The sequence below is a fragment of the Sceloporus occidentalis genome, unplaced genomic scaffold (assembly GCF_023333645.1).
Source record: "Sceloporus occidentalis isolate IW3139 unplaced genomic scaffold, rSceOcc1.0.p SCAF_98, whole genome shotgun sequence".
NCBI classification, from domain to species: Eukaryota; Metazoa; Chordata; class Lepidosauria; order Squamata; family Phrynosomatidae; genus Sceloporus; species Sceloporus occidentalis.
In genome coordinates, this window is record NW_028317078.1 from 2,935,677 (window position 1) to 2,948,786 (window position 13,110).

The following is a 13,110-nucleotide window of genomic DNA, read 5'->3' on the forward strand; positions in this document are numbered from 1 at the left end:
TAGCAGAGTGTAAGAGACAGTAGCAGAGTGTAATAGACTGTAGCAGAGTGTAACAGAGTGTAAGAGAGTGTAAGAGACAATAGCAGAGTGTAATAGACAGTAACAGAGTGTAAGAGAGTGTTATAGACAGTAGCAGAGTGCAAGAGACAATAGCAGAGTGTAAGAGACAGTAGCAGAGTGTAATAGACAGTAACAGAGTGTAAGAGACAGTAACAGAGTGTAAGAGACAGCAGCAGAGTATAAGAGTGTAAGAGACAGTAACAGAGTGTAAGAGAGTGTAACAGAGTGTAAGAGACAGTAACAGAGTGTACGAGACTGTAACAGAGTGTACGAGACAGTAACAGAGTGTAAGAGACAGTAACAGAGTATACGAGAGTGTAGTAGAGTGTAAGAGACAGTAACAGAGTATACGAGAGTGTAGTAGAGTGTAAGAGACAGTAACAGAGCGTAAGAGACAGTAGCAGTGTGTAAGAGACAGAAGCAAAGTGAAAGAGAGAGTAGCAGAGTGTAAGAGACAGTAGCAGAGTGTAAGAGACAGTAGCAGAGTGTAAGAGTGTAAGAGACAGTAACAGAGTGTAAGAGAGTGTAACAGCGTGTAAGAGAGTGTAACAGAGTGTAAGAGACAGTAAGAGAGTGTAACAGAGTGTAAGAGACAGTAACAGAGTGTAGGAGAGTGTAAGAGACAGTAACGGAGTGTAAGAGACAGTAACAGAGTGTAAGAGACAGCAGCAGAGTGTTAGAGAGTGTAACATAGTGTAAGAGAGTGTAAGAGACAGTAGCAGAGTGTAATAGACAGTAACAGAGTGTAATAGAGTGTAAGAGACAGTAGCAGAGTGTAAGAGACAGTAGCAGAGTGTAATAGACTGTAGCAGAGTGTAACAGAGTGTAAGAGAGTGTAAGAGACAATAGCAGAGTGTAATAGACAGTAACAGAGTGTAAGAGAGTGTTATAGACAGTAGCAGAGTGCAAGAGACAATAGCAGAGTGTAAGAGACAGTAGCAGAGTGTAATAGACTGTAACAGAGTGTAACAGAGTGTAAGAGAGTGTAAGAGACAGTAGCGGAGTGTAATAGACAGTAACAGAGTGTAAGAGAGTGTTATAGACAGTAGCAGAGTGTTATAGACAATAGCAGAGTGTAAGAGACAGTAGCAGAGTGTAATTGACAGCAGCAGAGTGTAAGAGAGTGTAAGAGACAGTAGCAGAGTGTAATAGACAGTAACAGAGTGTAAGAGAGTGTTATAGACAGTATCAGAGTGTAAGAGACAATAGCAGAGTGTAAGAGACAGTAGCAGAGTGTAATAGACTGTAGCAGAGTGTAACATAGTGTAAGAGAGTGTAAGAGACAGTAGCAGAGTGTAATAGACAGTAACAGAGTGTAAGATAGTGTTATAGACAGTAGCAGAGTGTAAGAGAGTGTAAGAGACAGTTACAGAGTGTAAGAGAGTGTAACAGAGTGTAAGAGAGTGTAAGAGACAGTAACATAGTGTAGGAGAGTGTAAGAGACAGTAACAGAGTGTAAGAGACAGTAACAGAGTGTAAGAGGGTGTAAGAGACAGTAGCAGAGTGTAGGAGGGTGTAAGAGACAGTAGCAGAGTGTAGGAGAGTGTAAGAGAGTGTAAGAGACAGTAACAGAGTGTAAGAGACAGTAACAGAGTGTAAGAGACAGCAGCAGAGTGTAAGAGAGTGTAACAGAGTGTAAGAGACAGTAACAGAGCGTAAGAGACAGTAGCAGAGTGTAAGAGACAGAAGCAGAGTGAAAGAGAGAGTAGCAGAGTGTAAGAGACAGTAGCAGAGAGTAAGAGACAGTAGCAGAGTGTAAGAGAGTGTAATAGACAGTAACAGAGTGTAAGAGAGTGTAACAGCATGTAAGAGAGTGTAACAGAGTGTAAGAGAGTGTAAGAGACAGTAACAGAGTGTAAGAGACAGTAACAGAGTGTAAGAGACAGCAGCAGAGTGTAAGAGTGTGTAACATAGTGTAAGAGAGTGAAAGAGATAGTAGCAGAGTGTAATAGACAGTAACAGAGTGTAATAGAGTGTAAGAGACAGTAGCAGAGTGTAAGAGACAATAGCAGAGTGTAAGAGACAGTAGCAGAGTGTAATAGACTGTAGCAGAGTGTAACAGAGTGTAAGAGAGTGTAAGAGACAATAGCAGAGTGTAATAGACAGTAACAGAGTGTAAGAGAGTGTTATAGACAGTAGCAGAGTGCAAGAGACAATAGCAGAGTGTAAGAGACAGTAGCAGAGTGTAATATACAGTAACAGAGTGTAAGAGACAGTAACAGAGTGTAAGAGACAGCAGCAGAGTGTAAGAGTGTAAGAGACAGTAACAGAGTGTAAGAGAGTGTAACAGAGTGTAAGAGACAGTAACAGAGTGTACGAGACAGTAACAGAGTGTACGAGACAGTAACAGAGTGTACGAGACAGTAACAGAGTGTAAGAGACAGTAACAGAGTATACGAGAGTGTAGTAGAGTGTAAGAGACAGTAACACAGCGTAAAAGACAGTAGCAGTGTGTAAGAGACAGAAGCAAAGTGAAAGAGAGAGTAGCAGAGTGTAAGAGACAGTAGCAGAGTGTAAGAGACAGTAGCAGAGTGTAAGAGTGTAAGAGACAGTAACAGAGTGTAAGAGAGTGTAACAGCGTGTAAGAGAGTGTAACAGAGTGTAAGAGACAGTAAGAGAGTGTAACAGAGTGTAAGAGACAGTAACAGAGTGTAGGAGAGTGTAAGAGACAGTAACGGAGTGTAAGAGACAGTAACAGAGTGTAAGAGACAGCAGCAGAGTGTTAGAGAGTGTAACATAGTGTAAGAGAGTGTAAGAGACAGTAGCAGAGTGTAAAAGACAGTAACAGAGTGTAATAGAGTGTAAGAGACAGTAGCAGAGTGTAAGAGACAGTAGCAGAGTGTAATAGACTGTAGCAGAGTGTAACAGAGTGTAAGAGAGTGTAACAGAGTGTAAGAGAGTGTAAGAGACAATAGCAGAGTGTAATAGACAGTAACAGAGTGTAAGAGAGTGTTATAGACAGTAGCAGAGTGCAAGAGACAATAGCAGAGTGTAAGAGACAGTAGCAGAGTGTAATAGACTGTAACAGAGTGTAACAGAGTGTAAGAGAGTGTAAGAGACAGTAGCGGAGTGTAATAGACAGTAACAGAGTGTAAGAGAGTGTTATAGACAGTAGCAGAGTGTTATAGACAATAGCAGAGTGTAAGAGACAGTAGCAGAGTTTAATAGACAGCAGCAGAGTGTAAGAGAGTGTAAGAGACAGTAGCAGAGTGTAATAGACAGTAACAGAGTGTAAGAGAGTGTTATAGACAGTATCAGAGTGTAAGAGACAATAGCAGAGTGTAAGAGACAGTAGCAGAGTGTAATAGACTGTAGCAGAGTGTAACATAGTGTAAGAGAGTGTAAGAGACAGTAGCAGAGTGTAATAGACAGTAACAGAGTGTAAGAGAGTGTTATAGACAGTAGCAGAGTGTAAGAGAGTGTAAGAGACAGTTACAGAGTGTAAAAGAGTGTAACAGAGTGTAAGAGAGTGTAAGAGACAGTAACATAGTGTAGGAGAGTGTAAGAGACAGTAACAGAGTGTAAGAGACAGTAACAGAGTGTAAGAGGGTGTAAGAGACAGTAGCAGAGTGTAGGAGAGTGTAAGAGAGTGTAAGAGACAGTAAGAGTGTAAGAGACAGTAACAGAGTGTAAGAGACAGCAGCAGAGTGTAAGAGAGTGTAACAGAGTGTAAGAGACAGTAACAGAGCGTAAGAGACAGTAGCAGAGTGTAAGAGACAGAAGCAGAGTGAAAGAGAGAGTAGCAGAGTGTAAGAGACAGTAGCAGAGTGTAAGAGACAGTAGCAGAGTGTAAGAGAGTGTAAGAGACAGTAACAGAGTGTAAGAGAGTGTAACAGCATGTAAGAGAGTGTAACAGAGTGTAAGAGAGTGTAAGAGACAGTAACAGAGTGTAGTAGAGTGTAAGAGACAGTAACAGAGTGTAAGAGACAGTAACAGAGTGTAAGAGACAGCAGCAGGGTGTAAGAGAGTGTAACATAGTGTAAGAGAGTGAAAGAGACAGTAGCAGAGTGTAATAGACAGTAACAGAGTGTAGGAGAGTGTCAGAGACAGTAACAGAGTGTAAGAGTCAGCAGCAGAGTGTAAGAGAGTGTAACATAGTGTAAGAGAGTGTAAGAGACAGTAGCAGAGTGTAATAGACAGTAACAGAGTGTAAGAGAGTGTTATAGACAGTAGCAGAGTGTAAGATACAGTAGCAGAGTGTAAGAGACAGTAACAGAGTGTAAAAGACAGTAACAGAGTGTAAGAGACAGTAGCAGAGTGAAAGAGACAGTAGTAGAGTGTAGTAGAGTGTAAGAGAGTGTCACATGGCATATACCGTCCTCTAGGATCACATAGTCCTGAATGATCTCAGTATACTGTGAACGTCTTTGGGGATCTCTTCGCGTAGACCTCGTAAACCTGTGTAAGAGACAGTAAAAGAGTGTATGAGACAGTAGTGGAGTGTAAGAAAGTTTAACAGAGTATAGGAGACAGTAACAGAGTGTAAGAGAGTGTAAGAGACAGTTACAGAGTGTAAGAGAGTGTAAGAGAGTGTAAGAGAGTGTAAGAGACAGTAACAGAGTGTAAGAGACAGCAGCAGAGTGTAAGAGAGTGTAAGAGACAGTAGCAGAGTGTAATAGACAGTAACAGAGTGTAAGAGAATGTTATAGACAGTAGCAGAGTGTTATAGACAATAGCAGAGTGTAAGAGACAGTAGCAGAGTGTAATAGACAGCAGCAGAGTGTAAGAGAGTGTAAGAGACAGTAGCAGAGTGTAATAGACAGTAACAGAGTGTAAGAGAGTGTTATAGACAGTAGCAGAGTGTAAGAGACAATAGCAGAGTGTAAGAGACAGTAGCAGAGTGTAACATAGTGTAAGAGAGTGTAAGAGACAGTAGCAGAGTGTAATAGACAGTAACAGAGTGTAAGAGAGTGTTATAGACAGTATCAGAGTGTAAGAGAGTGTAAGAGACAGTTACAGAGTGTAAGAGAGTGTAACAGAGTGTAAGAGAGTGTAAGAGACAGTAACATAGTGTAGGAGAGTGTAAGAGACAGTAACAGAGTGTAAGAGACAGTAGCAGAGTGTAAGAGAGTGTAAGAGAGTGTTATAGACAGTAGCAGAGTGTAAGGGACAATAGCAGAGTGTAAGAGACAGTAGCAGAGTGTAATAGACTGTAGCAGAGTGTAAAATACTGTAAGAGAGTGTAAGAGACAGTAGCAGAGTGTAATAGACAGTAATAGAGTGTAAGAGAGTGTTATAGACAGTAGCAGAGTTTAAGAGACAGTAACAGAGTGTAAGAGACAGTAAGAGTGTAAGAGGGTGTAAGAGACAGTAGCAGAGTGTAGGAGAGTGTAAGAGAGTATAAGAGACAGTAACAGAGTGTAAAAGACAGCAGCAGAGTGTAAGAGACAGTAACATAGTGTAAGAGAGTGTAACAGAGTGTAAGAGACAGTAACAGAGTGTACGAGAGTGTAGTAGAGTGTAAGAGACAGTAACAGAGCATAAGAGACAGTAACAGAGCATAAGAGACAGAAGCAGAGTGTAAGAGACAGAAACAGAGTGAAAGAGAGAGTAGCAGAGTGTAAGAGACAGTAGCAGAGTGTAAGAGAGTGTAAGAGAAATTAACAGAGTGTAATAGAGTGTAACAGCGTGTAAGAGAGTGTAACAGAGTGTAAGAGAGTGTAGGAGACAGTAACAGAGTGTAGGAGAGTGTAAGAGACAGTAACAGAGTGTAAGAGACAGTAACAGAGTGTAAGAGACAGCAGCAGAGTGTAAGAGAGTGTAACATAGTGTAAGAGAGTGAAAGAGACAGTAGCAGAGTGTAATAGACAGTAACAGAGTGTAAGACAGTGTTATAGACAGTAGCAGAGTGTAAGAGACAATAGCAGAGTGTAAGAGACAGTAACAGAGTGTAAGAGACAGTAACAGAGTGTAAGATACAGTAACAGAGTGTATGAGAGTGTAGTAGAGTGTAAGAGACAGTAACAGAGCGTAAGAGATAGTAGCAGAGTGTAAGAGACAGTAGCAGAGTGAAAGAGACAGTAGTAGAGTGTAAGAGAGTGTAAGAGAGTATAAGAGACAGTAACAGAGTGTAAAAGACAGCAGCAGAGTGTAAGAGACAGTAACATAGTGTAAGAGAGTGTAACAGAGTGTAAGAGACAGTAACAGAGTGTACGAGAGTGTAGTAGAGTGTAAGAGACAGTAACAGAGCATAAGAGACAGTAACAGAGCATAAGAGACAGAAGCAGAGTGTAAGAGACAGAAACAGAGTGAAAGAGAGAGTTGCAGAGTGTAAGAGACAGTAGCAGAGTGTAAGAGAGTGTAAGAGAAATTAACAGAGTGTAATAGAGTGTAACAGCGTGTAAGAGAGTGTAACAGAGTGTAAGAGAGTGTAGGAGACAGTAACAGAGTGTAGGAGAGTGTAAGAGACAGTAACAGAGTGTAAGAGACAGTAACAGAGTGTAAGAGACAGCAGCAGAGTGTAAGAGAGTGTAACATAGTGTAAGAGAGTGAAAGAGACAGTAGCAGAGTGTAATAGACAGTAACAGAGTGTAAGACAGTGTTATAGACAGTAGCAGAGTGTAAGAGACAATAGCAGAGTGTAAGAGACAGTAACAGAGTGTAAGAGACAGTAACAGAGTGTAAGATACAGTAACAGAGTGTATGAGAGTGTAGTAGAGTGTAAGAGACAGTAACAGAGCGTAAGAGATAGTAGCAGAGTGTAAGAGACAGTAGCAGAGTGAAAGAGACAGTAGTAGAGTGTAAGAGACAGTAGCAGAGTGTAAGAGACAGTAACAGAGTGTAAGAGATAGTAGCAGAGTGTAAGAGAGTGTAAGAGACAGTAACAGTGTGTAAGAGGGTGTAACAGCGTGTAAGAGAGTGTAACAGCATGTAAGAGAGTGTAACAGAGTGTAAGGGAGTGTAAGAGACAGTAACAGAGTGTAAGGGGGTGTAAGAGACAGTAGAAGAGTGTAGGAGAGTGTAGGAGAGTGTAAGAGAGTGTAATAGACAGTAACAGAGTGTAAGAGACAGTAACAGAGTGTAAGAGACAGCAGCAGAGTGCAGCAGAGTGTAAGAGAGTGTAAGAGACAGTAACAGAGTGTAAGAGAGTGTAACAGAGTGTAAGAGACAGTAACAGAGTGTACGAGACAGTAACAGAGTGTAAGAGACAGTAACAGAGTGTAAGAGACAGTAACAGAGTGTAAGAGACAGTAACAGAGTATACGAGAGTGTAGTAGAGTGTAAGAGACAGTAACAGAGCGTAAGAGACAGTAGCAGTGTGTAAGAGACAGAAGCAAAGTGAAAGAGAGAGTAGCAGAGTGTAAGAGACAGTAGCAGAGTGTAAGAGACAGTAGCAGAGTGTAAGAGAGTGTAAGAGACAGTAACAGAGTGTAAGAGAGTGTAACAGCGTGTAAGAGAGTGTAACAGAGTGTAAGAGACAGTAAGAGAGTGTAACAGAGTGTAAGAGACAGTAACAGAGTGTAGGAGAGTGTAAGAGACAGTAACGGAGTGTAAGAGACAGTAACAGTGTGTAAGAGACAGCAGCAGAGTGTAAGAGAGTGTAACATAGTGTAAGAGAGTGTAAGAGACAGTAGCAGAGTGTAATAGACAGTAACAGAGTGTAATAGAGTGTAAGAGACAGTAGCAGAGTATAAGAGACAATAGCAGAGTGTAAGAGACAGTAGCAGAGTGTAATAGACAGCAGCAGAGTGTAAGAGAGTGTAAGAGACAGTAGCAGAGTGTAATAGACAGTAACAGAGTGTAAGAGAGTGTTATAGACAGTAGCAGAGTGTAAGAGACAATAGCAGAGTGTAAGAGACAGTAGCAGAGTGTAATAGACTGTAGCAGAGTGTAACATAGTGTAAGAGAGTGTAAGAGACAGTAGCAGAGTGTAATAGACATTAACAGAGTGTAAGAGAGTGTTATAGACAGTAGCAGAGTTTAAGAGACAGTAACAGAGTGTAAGAGGGTGTAAGAGACAGTAGCAGAGTGTAGGAGAGTGTAAGAGAGTGTAAGAGAGTGTAAGAGACAGTAACAGAGTGTAAGAGACAGTAACAGAGTGTAAGAGACAGTAACAGAGTGTAAGAGACAGCAGCAGAGTGTAAGAGAGTGTAACAGAGTATAGGAGACAGTAACAGAGTATAGGAGACAGTAACAGAGTGTAAGAGAGTGTAAGAGAGTGTAAGAGACAGTTACAGAGTGTAAGAGAGTGTAACATAGTGTAAGAGACAGTAACAGAGTATAGGAGACAGTAACAGAGTGTAAGAGAGTGTAAGAGACAGCAGCAGAGTGTAAGAGAGTGTAACATAGTGTAAGAGAGTGAAAGAGACAGTAGCAGAGTGTAATAGACAGTAACAGAGTGTAGGAGAGTGTAACAGCGTGTAAGAGAGTGTAACAGAGTGTAAGAGAGTGTAAGAGACAGTAACAGAGTGTAGGAGAGTGTAAGAGACAGTAACAGAGTGTAAGAGACAGTAACAGAGTGTAAGAGACAGTAACAGAGTGTAAGAGACAGCAGCAGAGTGTAAGAGAGTGTAACATAGTGTAAGAGAGTGTAAGAGACAGTAGCAGAGTGTAATAGACAGTAACAGTGTGTAAGAGAGTGTTATAGACAGTAGCAGAGTGTAAGAGACAATAGCAGAGTGTAAGATACAGTAGCAGAGTGTAAGAGACAGTAACAGAGTGTAAAAGACAGTAACAGAGTGTAAGAGAGTGTAAGAGACAGTAACAGAGTGTAAGAGAGTGTAACAGCATGTAAGAGAGTGTAACAGAGTGTAAGAGAGTGTAAGAGACAGTAACAGAGTGTAGTAGAGTGTAAGAGACAGTAACAGAGTGTAAGAGACAGTAACAGAGTGTAAGAGACAGCAGCAGAGTGTAAGAGAGTGTAACATAGTGTAAGAGAGTGAAAGAGACAGTAGCAGAGTGTAATAGACAGTAACAGAGTGTAAGAGAGTGTTATAGACAGTAGCAGAGTGTAAGAGACAATAGCAGAGTGTAAGATACAGTAGCAAAGTGTAAGAGACAGTAACAGAGTGTAAGAGACAGTAGCAGAGTGAAAGAGGCAGTAGTAGAGTGTAGTAGAGTGTACCAGAGTGTCACATGGCATATACCGTCCTCTAGGATCACATAGTCCTGAATGATCTCAGTATACTGTGAACGTCTTTGGGGATCTCTTCGCGTAGACATCGTAAACCTGTGTAAGAGACAGTAAAAGAGTATATGAGACAGTAGCGGAGTGTAAGAGAGTGTGACAGAGCATAGGAGACAGTAACAGAGTATAGGAGACGGTAACAGAGTGTAAGAGAGTGTAAGAGACAGTAACAGAGTGTAAGAGACAGTAACAGAGTGTAAGAGACAGCAGCAGAGTGTAAGAGAGTGTAACATAGTGTAAGAGAGTGAAAGAGACAGTAGCAGAGTGTAATAGACAGTAACAGAGTGTAGGAGAGTGTAACAGCGTGTAAGAGAGTGTAACAGAGTGTAAGAGAGTGTAAGAGACAGTAACAGAGTGTAGGAGAGTGTAAGAGACAGTAACAGAGTGTAAGAGACAGTAACAGAGTGTAAGAGACAGTAACAGAGTGTAAGAGACAGCAGCAGAGTGTAAGAGAGTGTAAGAGACAGTAGCAGAGTGTAATAGACAGTAACAGAGTGTAAGAGAGTGTTATAGACAGTAGCAGAGTGTTATAGACAATAGCAGAGTGTAAGAGACAGTAGCAGAGTGTAATAGACAGCAGCAGAGTGTAAGAGAGTGTAAGAGACAGTAGCAGAGTGTAATAGACAGTAACAGAGTGTAAGAGAGTGTTATAGACAGTAGCAGAGTGTAAGAGACAATAGCAGAGTGTAAGAGACAGTAGCAGAGTGTAATAGACTGTAGCAGAGTGTAACATAGTGTAAGAGAGTGTAAGAGACAGTAGCAGAGTGTAATAGACAGTAACAGAGTGTAAGAGAGTGTTATAGACAGTAGCAGAGTTTAAGAGACAGTAACAGAGTGTAAGAGGGTGTAAGAGACAGTAGCAGAGTGTAGGAGAGTGTAAGAGAGTGTAAGAGAGTGTAAGAGACAGTAACAGAGTGTAAGAGACAGTAACAGAGTGTAAGAGACAGTAACAGAGCGTAAGAGACAGCAGCAGAGTGTAAGAGAGTGTAACAGAGTATAGGAGACAGTAACAGAGTATAGGAGACAGTAACAGAGTGTAAGAGAGTGTAAGAGACAGTTACAGAGTGTAAGAGAGTGTAACATAGTGTAAGAGACAGTAACAGAGTGTAAGAGACAGCAGAAGAGTGTAAGAGAGTTGAAGAGACAGTCGCAGAGTGTAATAGACAGTAACAGAGTGTAAGAGAGTGTTATAGACAGTAGCAGAGTGTAAGAGACAATAGCAGAGTGTAATAGACTGGAGCAGAGTGTAACATAGTGTAAGAGAGTGTAAGAGACTGTAGCAGAGTGTAATAGACAGTAACAGAGTGTAAGAGAGTGTTATAGACAGTAGCAGAGTGTAAGAGACAATAGCAGAGTGTAAGAGACAGTAGCAGAGTGTAATAGACAGCAGCAGAGTGTAAGAGAGTGTAAGAGACAGTAGCAGAGTGTAATAGACAGTAACAGAGTGTAAGAGAGTGTTATAGACAGTAGCAGAGTGTAAGAGACAATAGCAGAGTGTAAGAGACAGTAGCAGAGTGTAATAGACTGTAGCAGAGTGTAACAGTGTAAGAGAGTGTAAGAGACAGTAGCAGAGTGTAATAGACATTAACAGAGTGTAAGAGAGTGTTATAGACAGTAGCAGAGTTTAAGAGACAGTAACAGAGTGTAAGAGACAGTAACAGAGTGTAAGAGGGTGTAAGAGCCAGTAGCAGAGTGTAGGAGAGTGTAAGAGAGTGTAAGAGACAGTAACAGAGTGTAAGAGACAGTAACAGAGTGTAAGAGACAGCAGCAGAGTGTAAGAGAGTGTAACAGAGTGTAAGAGACAGTAACAGAGCGTAAGAGACAGTAGCAGAGTGTAAGAGACAGAAGCAGAGTGAAAGAGAGAGTAGCAGAGTGTAAGAGACAGTAGCAGAGTGTAAGAGAGTGTAATAGACAGTAACAGAGTGTAAGAGAGTGTAACAGCGTGTAAGAGAGTGTAACAGAGTGTAAGAGAGTGTAAGAGACAGTAACAGAGTGTAAGAGACAGTAACAGAGTGTAAGAGACAGCAGCAGAGTGTAAGAGTGTGTAACATAGTGTAAAAGAGTGAAAGAGATAGTAGCAGAGTGTAATAGACAGTAACAGAGTGTAATAGAGTGTAAGAGACAGTAGCAGAGTGTAAGAGACAATAGCAGAGTGTAAGAGACAGTAGCAGAGTGTAATAGACTGTAGCAGAGTGTAACAGAGTGTAAGAGAGTGTAAGAGACAATAGCAGAGTGTAATAGACAGTAACAGAGTGTAAGAGAGTGTTATAGACAGTAGCAGAGTGCAAGAGACAATAGCAGAGTGTAAGAGACAGTAGCAGAGTGTAATAGACAGTAACAGAGTGTAAGAGACAGTAACAGAGTGTAAGAGACAGCAGCAGAGTGTAAGAGTGTAAGAGACAGTAACAGAGTGTAAGAGAGTGTAACAGAGTGTAAGAGACAGTAACAGAGTGTACGAGACTGTAACAGAGTGTACGAGACAGTAACAGAGTGTAAGAGACAGTAACAGAGTATACGAGAGTGTAGTAGAGTGTAAGAGACAGTAACAGAGTATACGAGAGTGTAGTAGAGTGTAAGAGACAGTAACAGAGCGTAAGAGACAGTAGCAGTGTGTAAGAGACAGAAGCAAAGTGAAAGAGAGAGTAGCAGAGTGTAAGAGACAGTAGCAGAGTGTAAGAGACAGTAGCAGAGTGTAAGAGTGTAAGAGACAGTAACAGAGTGTAAGAGAGTGTAACAACGTGTAAGAGAGTGTAACAGAGTGTAAGAGACAGTAAGAGAGTGTAACAGAGTGTAAGAGACAGTAACAGAGTGTAGGAGAGTGTAAGAGACAGTAACGGAGTGTAAGAGACAGTAACAGAGTGTAAGAGACAGCAGCAGAGTGTTAGAGAGTGTAACATAGTGTAAGAGAGTGTAAGAGACAGTAGCAGAGTGTAATAGACAGTAACAGAGTGTAATAGAGTGTAAGAGACAGTAGCAGAGTGTAAGAGACAGTAGCAGAGTGTAATAGACTGTAGCAGAGTGTAACAGAGTGTAAGAGAGTGTAAGAGACAATAGCAGAGTGTAATAGACAGTAACAGAGTGTAAGAGAGTGTTATAGACAGTAGCAGAGTGCAAGAGACAATAGCAGAGTGTAAGAGACAGTAGCAGAGTGTAATAGACTGTAGCAGAGTGTAACATAGTGTAAGAGAGTGTAAGAGACAGTAGCAGAGTATAATAGACAGTAACAGAGTGTAAGAGAGTGTTATAGACAGTAGCAGAGTTTAAGAGACAGTAACAGAGTGTAAGAGACAGTAACAGAGTGTAAGAGGGTGTAAGAGACAGTAGCAGAGTGTAGGAGAGTGTAAGAGAGTGTAAGAGAGTGTAAGAGACAGTAACAGAGTGTAAGAGACAGTAACAGAGTGTAAGAGACAGCAGCAGAGTGTAAGAGAGTGTAACAGAGTATAGGAGACAGTAACAGAGTATAGGAGACAGTAACAGAGTGTAAGAGAGTGTAAGAGACAGTTACAGAGTGTAAGAGAGTGTAACATAGTGTAAGAGACAGTAACAGAGTGTAAGAGACAGCAGAAGAGTGTAAGAGAGTTGAAGAGACAGTCGCAGAGTGTAATAGACAGTAACAGAGTGTAAGAGAGTGTTATAGACAGTAGCAGAGTGTAAGAGACAATAGCAGAGTGTAATAGACTGGAGCAGAGTGTAGCATAGTGTAAGACAGTGTAAGAGACTGTAGCAGAGTGTAATAGACAGTAACAGAGTGTAAGAGAGTGTTATAGACAGTAGCAGAGTGTAAGAGACAATAGCAGAGTGTAAGAGACAGTAGCAGAGTGTAATAGACAGCAGCAGAGTGTAAGAGAGTGTAAGAGACAGTAGCAGAGTGTAATAGACAGTAACAGAGTGTAAGAGAGTGTTATAGACAGTAGCAGAGTGTA